A 12,189-nucleotide genomic window follows, 5' to 3' on the forward strand; every position below is an offset into this window, starting at 1 on the left:
ATATTACGTAAGAAATTTCAAGTTATCAATGGATGATTGTAGATCAACATTGAGGTGAATCAACAACGGATGGGTAAAAATTGCAAAATACGAGATGAGATTGGGCCATCAGTCTTAAGATGAATAGTAATGAAGAAGCGTTAAAGGATTTAGCTTTATGCATATAGGATAAGCAACGAGAATAACCTGGAGTTTGGTAGCAAACCTCGGTAACGATAAATCGAAGTAAGAATTTTGGTATAATATGGCCTACTTATATGTAATAAAGCTAATGACGCCCAGAGGAACAAATTGGCATAATTTTGTATATGTTCAAAAAGTGAAGCCTAGAAATTGGCTAAAAGCTGGAAGAGAAGAGAAAAGTCAAACGCACATACAAAGTTAGAGTCGTAAAGGCTGCATGATAGAAGGTAGCAACAATTACGAGATTAGAAGGATTCCGACTACAAGTCGTGATGTGAGAAAGAGGCTTAAAGGGGGAATGCCCTGGTCTTTGGGATTCATTCACAGAACAATCGCCTAGATGGCAAGACGAGTTCTAAAGTATTCGCAAGACCTATGGGTTATGAGAATGATAAGAGCATCAGTCAACATTCGAGGACGAATGTTCCAAAGGGGGGAATGATGTTACACCTCGTACTATTACGTCGATATTACGTCCTGCAGTATTATATTACGATGATGCTATGCTTCGCGGTATTAAATTACGACGATGTTGCACTCTACAATATTGTACGTTGAATTTTTCGTAAGGTAATTGACATTAGTCCAAGAAAAAAGATTATTTGGAGATTATAAGGATTATGCTATTTTTAAACAAATGATGAGTAAATTCGTGATGGTGAGAGGGGGAAGCAAGTCAAAGAAAATAAATTTTTCGTCCAAGTTTGGCATATTGGGATAGAATACGGGGCGAGCATTAATACCCGATATTTATGGACTAGTGTCATACAAAGTACTACATGGCCATAATAGTAAGGTGTACAAGGTATATTAAAAGCGAGTATTATTTTAAGTAAGTTGAGATAATTTTTAATTATGCGGGTAATTGGTTAATTACCGGATATCGGGACATTACCTAATTAATTGGGTATATATTGAATAAGTATTAAATAATATGATGTGGCAGCCCCATATTCAAAGTAAATGACTCTTCGATTAAATTGCAAGGTGGCAACTAACGTGAGCCACACCATGCAAACACTTAAAGGTTTTGTGATCATTTTAATCATTTTAGGTCTCTTAGACTTTGAAAGAAAGGAAAGTTTGGTTCTTTCCATTAAGAGCTTGCACAAAAAAAAACGTTGCTGCTCAAGGTAAAGTTCAGCCCTAAATAAGATAATACAACTATTTATGTAACTCACAATTTAAGGAAGTTGATGAGGAAGGAAAACTTACTTCTGCAGCAAAGAGACCTTCATTTTTTGGATTGATATTAATGAAAGGGAGGAGGAGCCACAAAGAAAATGACTATGAAGTCATATAATTTCATTTTGGGTTGGTGCTAATCCATGTATGATGCAGCGACACAATTTCGAATTATATAATATCAACGTGTGTTAGAGGGATTGACAAGAGAATCGACTCAGGTATGTTAAGGCTATCCCTTCTTTCTTTTGGCATGATCCATAGTTGCAAACAAAATGTGCAAATGCACAACTTCCATAAATGACTCTATTCATAGAAGTATTAGAGGTGCCTATGTTCTTGAATTCCCATATATCTTATTATTTTATCATCTGTTCATAGGTCTCAGAAAATATGTAAGTTGATTTCATGATATTATTCAAAGGCATAATGGTCTTATGACACTCCAAGAGATTTTATTGACATACTTCTCATGCATTGCATTCATGTACATTGACCCATGACTTAGACGATGTTATATACGCATATATATGTGTATATATGTATATGGGATATGGAAAAGGTTATGGCGTTATATACGCACCACCACCTGATCACCTGGTATACGTTGATGATTTGCCCACAGTGGCCGAGATGATATGATGGGTGTCACACCTCCTTTTATAATATAAAATAATAAAGGGAGTTATTTCCAACTTGAAGTGACAATCGGAACGGGATTTATTATTAAATTTTCAGAGTCGCCACTTAGGAAATTAATGGTGTCCCAAGTCACCGGTTAGATCCCGACCCGAGGAGATTATGACTCTGTTATCAGTACGCGAACCAGAAATCCAGGTAAGGAATTCTGTTAACCCGGGAGAAGGTGTTAGGCATTCCCGGGTTCCGTGGTTCTAGCACGGTCGCTCAACTGTTGTATTTGATTTTATCTGATTTCAAAACATGTTATGTCCCATGTGCTTTTACTAGTAAACCGCGTTCATTTTTTATTTTTATTTTTTAAGAATTGCAACGCCGTGAAAATGCATCTCGAACCACGTCGGACCAGTGCACCCGTGATTGTTAACACACTTTGACTACGTTGAGATTTGGATTTGGGTCACATAAATGTGCACCCGAATTCAGGAAGGTGATATTATTAAAGTACGCTCCTAAAGCCACTACGCGTTTTTATTTGTTTTGGGGAAGGTCGTGAAATTCGCTAAACGACCTATCCCGAAGTCTAAATATTTAACTTAAGCATTTGTCAAGGGACCCGCGATTTATTTGCTTAGCGACCTTGAGAAACTTGAGAAACACTATTAAGTATTCTACTAACAAGAGAAAGCACCAATCAATTAGTATGTCCATGTATTACTGCTAAGATACTCACATAAGTGTTGAACTAAAACAAAATACCCAAGGAAGCGTTCGAATTTTGTGGGCCTTAAAGCAGGCCCTTGCGAAAATTCAGGCCTTAAAACAGACCTTAAATGTTCAATAAATAGTTGCTGTCCAGACATGGGCCTTGTAGTAAACCCAATAAGGAGACATTAAATCAGCCCAGCCTGGAGACAAGCCTGACCTAATATCCTTGTCACAGTTGGGCTGTTTGTTTGGCCCAGACCTGTAAGTAATCGTAGGCCTTTGGTATTTCTATTGCGTGGATCCTATTAAGGTATTTGCCGGATTAAACTAACAGATTTCAAAGAGCTAATTTGACGCTTATCATTAGCCGGTTTTAAAATACTATTTCGAACTCTATTGGCCTACCAACATGAATCATCACGAAATGCTACAACCCAATAATATGAACATTCACAGCTCTTATAGCTCATACAAATTTCAGCTCAAATTAAATAGTCCAATCATGTCATTAAACGCAGAAAGTAGACATTAGACTCTAGCATGTGAATTGCTATAATCAGAATAAAACTCATCGCACAGTCCATATGTACAGTCCAATTTTACAGTCCAGTTATACAGTCCAGGGTATAAAGCAATTTAACCCAGTTATACAGTCCATATGTAAAGCAAGCTTAACAAATGCAAATCCATGAGTATCTATCCTAGCAAGATAATTTGAACACACACATCTCAAGAGGTAAACAAATGGGCTTTCATTTCAATATTCCAACTCAACGATACATCAAGTTAACCTCGAGAATATGTACCTGGAAATAAAATAGAAATGGAGGAGGAGAAGTCAGCCAAGACAGTAATGAACAGCAGCCCAAATCCAAAGCAACTAGATCACTTTCAGATCCAAAAATACCACAGCAAACCCAGGAATGACTAGCAGCAGATTAAACACCAAAAGCAGATGAAAACCAGATATGATTGGATCNTGATGTAATTTCAACCTGCCCAGTAAACTCATCACATCTTTCTTGTTCCTTGGCGGTGGTAGCCCTTGGATGGCTTTGATCTTTGACGGGTCTAATTCGATACCGCGCCGACTTACCCCGAATCCCAATAACTTTCCTGATGGAACTCCAAATGCACATTTTGCTGGATTAAGCTTGAGGTTGTACCTGCGGAGTCTCTGGAAGAATTTCCTCAAATCCTTAACATGGTCACATTGTTTCCTTGTCTTTATGATCACATCGTCCACGTAGACCTCGATTTCCTGATGTATCATGTCATGGAACATGGTGGTCATTGCCCTCATATACGTTGCCCCTGCGTTTTTCAACCCAAATGGCATGACCCTGTAACAATACGTCCCCCAAGGCGTGATGAATGCTGTCTTTTCCGCATCCTCCTCATCCATCAAAATCTGGTGATAGCCTGCGTAACAATCTACAAAGGACGCAATCTCATGTTTGGCACAATTGTCAATCAATATATGGATGTTTGGAAGTGGGAAATTGTCTTTCGGGCTTGCTTTATTGAGATCACGGTAATCGACACATACTCTGGTCTTCCCGTCCTTCTTTGGTACAGACACCACATTAGCTAACCAGGTAGGGTAGCGAGTAACTCGTATGACCTTCGCCTCGAGTTGCTTGGTAACCTCTTCTTTGATTTTCACGCTGATATCTGTTTTAAATTTCCTCAACTTCTGCTTGACAGGCGGGCATGCCGAATAAACAGGCAATTTGTGGACCACCAGATCGGTACTCAAACCCGGCTTGTCATCATATGACCATGCGAAAACATCTTTGTATTCAAGCAGCAATTTAATTATTTCCTCCCTGAGCGGGGCTTCCAAATGGACACTTATTTTTGTTTCCCGAACATTCTCCCGATCCCCTAAATTGATTGCCTCTGTGTCATTCAAGTTAGGCTTGGGTTTTTCCTCAAATTGATTTAACTCTTTACTGATTTCTTCCAAAGCTTCCACATTATCGTACTCCCCTCCATCCTCACACTCAATTTCCTGTATTACTATTTCACATTGATTATCAAGACTAGGCCGGCGACTCCTTATGCATGACACATCATTGAAATCTAGCGTAAAAGGGACTGTACAAAAGAGAAAAGAAAAATAAAGACTATCAGGAGAGAAGAAAGGAGGAAATTGCATTTCATTATAATTGTAAGATAACAAGGTTTAACTCATCCAAACTGGACGGAACATAGAAATCTGAATTACAACCCTGGAAATAATCCAGATTTAGTACTTAAAGAAAAATCAAAACTAACTACCACGACTCCTTCCGAATTGGGAGAGGAGTAGCTTCCCAGTTATTGAGCTTAGCCTGGGATCCCATGAACTGCACATCAAATTCACTCGAGCCTTCGCCGGGTTCCACCATATTCACTTCATCGAACACCTTTTCAAACCTTGCGAGCATCTCCTTGTCAGGTTCTATCACCACAGAATTTGGCATTGCTGTTGCTGGGCGCTGTTTAGTACCAGACCGGACGAAGGAACGGGAAAGGCGAGGAATAGGTTTTGGAAGGGTCCACACTCTCTTTTTCATCTTTTTGGCTCTCCTTATGTCAGCTGAAGTGGGTTTGAATCCTAGCCCAAAAGTGTCTAGATTTCCGGGGAGAGACACCGGCTGTATGATCCCTTGCAGTGAAGCACCTAACCCTTTTCCGGGCAAGAATCCATTTCTTATCATTTCTGAGGCTGCCATAACAGATGCGGCAGCTATCCTGGGCATGGGAACACACTCTCCTTCCGGGATTTTATCAACTGGCACTGTATCCATGACTTGGTACACCCAGGGACCTTTGTCATTTTCAACTTCCTCGAAGGAAATAGCATTACAAGAATTGTCCTCTCCATGAACCACGATCTCTTGCCGATCCCATTCAAACTTGACCATTTGATGCAAAGTAGACGGTACTGCCTTTGCGGCATGGATCCAAGGCCGTCCCAATAACAGATTGTAGGAAACACTGACATCGAGCACTTGAAATTCCATCGTGAATTCCACAGGTCCTATTGTTAGCTCCAACACAATATCTCCCACTGTATCTTTCCCTCCACCATCAAACCCCCGTACACAGATGCTGTTTTTATGAATTTTTTCCCTGTCAACTTGCAACTTTTCTAGAGTAGAAAGAGGGCAAATGTTGGCACTAGACCCATTATCGATTAACGCCCGAGTCACCACGGAATCTTCACACCTCACTGTGAGGTACAAAGCTCTATTATGTTCAGTTCCTTCCAATGGTAACTCGTCATCAGAAAATGTCACCCTATTTACCTCAAAAATCTTATTCGCAATCTTCTCAAGATGATTCACAGTAATTTTATCTGGCACATGAGCTTCGTTTAGAATCTTCATCAAGGCCCGGCGGTGTTCATCTGAATGGATCAATAAGGACAATAATGAAATCTGTGCCGGGGTTTTCCTTAATTGCTCGACAATCGAATAGTCCTGAGCCTTTATCTTTTTCAGGAACTCTTCAGCTTCTTCTTCAGTAACGGCTTTCTTTACCGGTGCCGAATTGTCTCTAGCTGCTTTAACCTTCCTCAATTCTTCAGGGGTAAAGCACCTCCCTGATCTAGTCAGCCCATGAGTTTCACACACTTCTTCTTTAATTTCCTTTCCTTGGTACACCACAGTCACTCTGTCGTAGTTCCACGGGACAGCTTTCTCACTAACCACGGGCAATTGGGTCACCGGTTTGATGATGACTGGCTCTGTTCGAACGCCTTTTACAACCAATACAGGCTCGACAGCCGCTCCTGGTATTGTTACCTTAACAGGCCCTGGTTTTATTACCCTCACTGGTTCAATGACTGTCCGGCCCACTGCGACCAAAGCTTTCTTATCAACCAAGTCCTCTTTTGCTTTACTTTCGCTTGCTTTAATCATCATCACAGTCTGCGATGGCTTCTTGTATTCCCCCTTCTGCACTATCTCGATCATGTGAGCCTCGTGATGCATTGGTAGTGGATTCTGAGTGATATTGGGAGTCTCCGGAGCCTGCACCTCGATTCTGTGTGTATCAATCAATTCCTGAATGGCAGTTTTCAGATGCCAACATTTCTCTGTGTCATGTCCAGGCGCTCCTGAGCAGTACTCACAATTCACTGAATGGTCCAGGTTCCTTGGGGGTGGGTTTGGTAATTTGGGTTCGATAGGGTTCAGCATACCCAACTGCCTCAATCTGTGGTATAGGCTCGTATAAGATTCTCCCAAGGGAGTGAAAGTCTTCTTCTTCTGCGACCTATCAATCTTATATGCAGGATTGGGTTGGAAACTGGTTCCAGCGGTATTTCTGTTGGTTCTTTGAGGTGGGTAAGTGTTTTGGGGTGTGGGTGCGCGCCATTGGGCACGAGTGGGAGATTGTGGGTATGTCTGGGCATGATGGACAGAGAAATAGGGGGTAGGAGGTGGGTAGTACTGCTATAGTGGGCCATATGAGGTATGCGGGTAAGCTTGGGGGTGAGGGCGAGGTTGGTGATAATATGGTGGCGGACCCCTGGACCAAACCCTTGATTCCACTACCGCCACTTCTTCTTTCTTCTTCTTGCCCAACACTCCTCCGGTGCCGCTTTGAATGGCCTGTGTGGTTGCTTTGAGTGCCGAGTAACTCATAATTTTGTTGGACTTGAGACCTTCTTCTACCATGCTGCCCATCTTTACAACTTCGTTGAAAGTTTTCCCTACAGCGGACACTAGATGGCCATAGTAAGTTGGCTCTAAAGCCTGAAGGAAATAATCCACCATCTCATTCTCTTTCATCGGGGGATCAACCCTTGCTGCTTGCTCCCTCCAGCGGAAACCGTATTCCCTAAAGCTTTCTCCGGGCTTCTTCTCGATTTTGGTCAATGACAAACGGTCCGGGACAATTTCAAGATTGTACTGAAAATGACATGCGAAAGCTTGAGCTAAGTCATCCCAGGTGTACCACCGAGCATGATCTTGTCTAGTGTACCATTCCAACGCCGCTGCACTTAAGCTTTGACTAAAGTAGGCCATTAATAGCTCATCCTTCCCTCCAGTCCCCCTCATCTTGCTGCAGAAACCCCTCAGGTGGGCCACTGGATCACCATGGCCGTCGTATAAGTCGAACTTGGGTAATTTGAATCCCATTGGCAATTGGACGTCAGGAAATAAGCACAAGTCCTTGTAGGCCACACTTACTTGACCCCCGAGACCTTGCATATTCCTGAAGGACTGCTCTAAACTTTTGACCTTTCGTATCATCTCCTCTTGTTCCGGGTTTTTGGGAGGTTTCTCTTCTTCAGCTGAGAGATTAAAATGGGGAGTGTAAGAGTATGGTTCTGGAGGTTTGAAGGTGGGTTCGGGCGGGTAATAGTGATTTTCCTGGGTTTGGAACAGAGGTTCACTTGAGGACCTATGTAATGCGGTGGGTGGAGGAGCCACGAATACTGGGGCGATGGGTGGTGGTGGAATTGGCTTGGAGGGTGGCAGTGGTGGTGTCTGAGAAGTGGTTCCGTAATATTGCTGGTGAGTAGGAAGAGCAGGATATGAGTTCGTTGCGGGAGGATCTTGGGGTTGAGTGGGTGGTGGGAGATAATTGGGATTGGCAGGATAGGCGGGTGGGGGATGTCCCTTCGACCAAGCCTAGTACATTCCGGCCATCTGCTGTTTTAACTTATACATCTCCTCTCTCATTGTATTCACATCCATTGCCTCCTCTTCTCTGGATGGGTCAACGATGCTTGCTTCTATATCTTGATTGGCCATTTTCGATTTGTCTTTGGAGCGGGTGTTGTAAGGGTGGGTTGCCAGAATGCCAGTCAGCTTATCACCTGCCTGGACTCATCAACAACAACTTGTTAGCGGTTAAGGCATTTAGCAAATAGGTAACCGCACATTGATGGATGGATGCACCTAAACAATCAAACGTTGCTATTATGTCGCTATTCGACCACATGCGTCATCCCGGCTTTTATTTCTTTCTCTTGCCAATTAGTTTCCACTCTTATCTTTCCTTCTTTTTTCACTCTTGCCTTTGTCTTCTCTCGTTCCTGTTTCCTTCCTTTCTTGAGTTTTGTTTTTCCGCTCTTTTTTCTCTTTTTTTTTCTTCTGTTTTTTCTTTCTTTTCCTTTTTTTGGTTATGGTCGAATCCTATGGAGATTGCCTACGTATCACGACCCCGCGTGAATCAGACCGAGCGTAGTTCTGGAAGAATAAATGTAAAGTGAAAGCAGAATATTTTGGGAATTTTCAAGTTTATTGATAGCAACTACGCCCATTACAAAGACTCGAGACAAACTCTGGTGCAAAAAGAACTATAGAGTCCATATCCCTATCCTAGTTTAAACAAAATACAGACTCAATCAACTGACTGTCTTTTAAACAAAAGGGAAATACAGACTCTGACAAAAGAAATACAAGCCCAAGTGACCTAACTCCATGAAATACAGACTCAACAGATAAACTCTAACAGACTCACAGACAACTATGAATACATTAAAGCTCCTGGTGCCTGCGGGACATCGTTCGGTCTCGCCGCGGGCCTATATGCAAGTTCCCCTTGGAGTCTATCTAGATCATTCATTATCTGCTTCACAAATGTCATGACTGCTGCAAAGAAGGTGGTACGGGTCATGTTCTCGCACATCTGGCACTTCCGGGTAATAGAATGAGCAATGGTTAAGATTTTCTCTCGGATTCTTCCTTTCTCTTGAAGCAACCGCCCTATCTGCTGGGCCCTAGCATCCAAAGTCTGTTCAAACGCCTGGCTTTGTTCTCGAAGTTGCTGCAAATCTATTTCTAGCTGTGCTAATGCCCTATAACAGTGTTCTCTCTCGACTTTGAAGTCCTTTGTCTGTTTAATCATTCGGTTTTCCGCGGCAGTGGCCTTTTCCTTTAATCTTGCGAACTTATTGTCATATTCTTCTTTTAACTGCTTAACCATGCGAGCCCGTTCTTCTGCATTTTTAGCCAATTGCCTCCGGACCCCAACTAATTCCTTTTCTGCTTTGTCGAGGTCAAAACTGTAATCATTCACCTTTTGCCTTAGATTTGCTATAAGCTTTGTATCTTTGGCACTTCTGACAGGGTCGTCGGCTTCTAGCTTCATCTTTTGTATTTGGGCTCGTAAAGCTTCATTCTCCTTGGCCAATTGTTTTCTCTCCCCTTCGTCAGCCGCGGCTTGCAAGCTATTTTCGAATCGGAGGTCTTGGACCTGTTTTTCCAACGCTCCTATGCGGGCCCTGTACTCGTTTTCTTTAGCTAACCAATCCCACTGTTCTTGTGATGAATCAACAAATTCCTGGATGTGAGATCTTTTGGCCGGTCTTCCGAATGCAACGTCCTTTCTATACCAAGCCTGATAATCAGGTGACACCTCTCCTTTGGCTCGATCCCGGACACAAGTGTTTGCCGCCAAATATTGACATTCGCTCCAGACTTGGCGGACCACAGCTTCAGGAAACTGGCCATCGGGGCCAATCTCAACCACTTGCAAACTGAGATCATCATCCTTGGGTATTATCTGGCATCTCCCCAGTTGCCTCACACTCGATACGGTGCGTAAGGCTGATGCTCTAAGCCCCATTAGCAGAAAATGTGGCCGGGCTGCCGGCATATATACGACTTCATCAACAGGTAACCATCCCAGTGTCCATTCTATTTGGCTAGCAGTGAGAGACCGAAAATATGTTGTCCAACCCGTGACCCCTTCTGGCAATTTGACCCCTTTAGTTCTTGTGTTAAATTCTTCTGTGCATGTTTTTTCTGGAGACCCGTAACTCAGAAACTGAGGGCGATGATACAGATGCTCAATCATCCACATTTGTAATAATAAGTTGCACCCCTCGAAGAAAGCTTCTCCGGCTTTACAAGCTGTAAGAGCACGGAAGATGTCGGCCAATATCATAGGTGCAAGCGTACTTTTGGCTTGAGTGATTAATGTACTGACAACCCCAGCTATTTTTATGTCAATGTTCCCATCCTTCCTTGGAAATATTAAAAGCCCCAAGAAAGCTACCATAAAAGCGAAACACCGATGCTCCTCCCACTTCTGGCGGTTTCCTTTGCTACATATCTTACTTTCTGGGTTGTTGAATCCCCCGATATGACCATAGCGATGATATATGAAGCTTAGAGTACAAAAGCCATTTGCCAGGTCTGGGTTATGGACGGCCCTGACTATTTTCAAAGAGTCTAAAAACTTGTGTACAGCTACAACTCTGGGAGCAACCAAGTATTTGTGCCTCAATGGGACCTCGTCCTTTCCAATATAACCAGCTATTTCCTCCAACGTCGGGGTAAGCTCAAAATCCGAAAAATGGAACACATTATGTGTTGGGTCCCAACATGTAACTAGTGCCCTAATGATATCTCCCCGAGGCGAAATATCAAGCAGACCGGTAAGCCCTTTCAAATGTTTCTTGACCGCATCTTGCCCTTCTTTGCCCAAATCATTCCACCATAAACGTAACTCCAAAGGGATTTTATGCATGATTGAAAAGGGTTCATTTTGAGTCGTGCTTATCCTGCACATTTATTAAGGTGATTTAATAATTTATTTGACCTAAAAAGGAAATCAAGCAACACTATTTTTTATTCCAATTTTCAATTTTAAAACAAACGGCTGGTCTTGCGGATACGGCCTTTCAGCACTTCGTAAAGAAGATTTTAAGGCCGTGCCTGCTAACCGTTAAAATGACTCAAGATGGCCGTTTTTGCACAAACAGCCTTCCGGCGCCCGTTTGGGGACATTCAGCTATTTTGGCAAAACGGCATCACCTGATTTATTTATGAAAAAAATAAAATTGACATTTTTTTTTGGCTATTTTTGCAAAAGGGGTGGTTGGACCCGATGAGGGTTGCCTACGTATCTCACATCCGGTGAGAATCAAACCAGCGTAGTTCGGTTAAATAAACCTAACTATTTGAAAAACATGACTCTTTTGTTTTTTGTTTTTGTTTTTGTTGGCAAATACACTATTTCTGAAAGCAAGACTCTTTTTTCTATTTTCTTTTCAGTGGCAAATAAACAAACTAATTTGAAAATAAAACTCTTTTTTTGTTTTTCCATTGGCAAACCAAACAAACTAAAAACTACTTTTCTTCTTTTTCTTTCATTTTCGCAAAAAAATCCGACAACATTTCGGCACTACTTGGACATTGGTTTTCTAATATAGGTAATTAACTCTCTACACTGCTATTTTCTCTTTTTCTCTTGTTTTTTTTTTCAATTTTTCCCAGATATTCAAAGCCGGTCAGCATGCGAGTCCCAAACAGATAAATGCACAAGTGAGATGCATCAGGATGGTCCATTATTCCGGGTACACCTGTCCTAGACGGACCCAACCCCTATGTTGAGTCCCCTAAGTCAAAATGCACATAATGCAGATAAGCGTTCCTACTAGGGATCCGGCATGAAGTCAAGTTATTCTAGGTTCAAAAACCTGGGTATGTGTTCTAGACTGTGTACCCGAGCGGACAACTCGAG

Source organism: Nicotiana attenuata, chromosome 1, assembly GCF_001879085.1.
Source record: "Nicotiana attenuata strain UT chromosome 1, NIATTr2, whole genome shotgun sequence".
In the NCBI taxonomy this organism is placed as follows: domain Eukaryota; kingdom Viridiplantae; phylum Streptophyta; class Magnoliopsida; order Solanales; family Solanaceae; genus Nicotiana; species Nicotiana attenuata.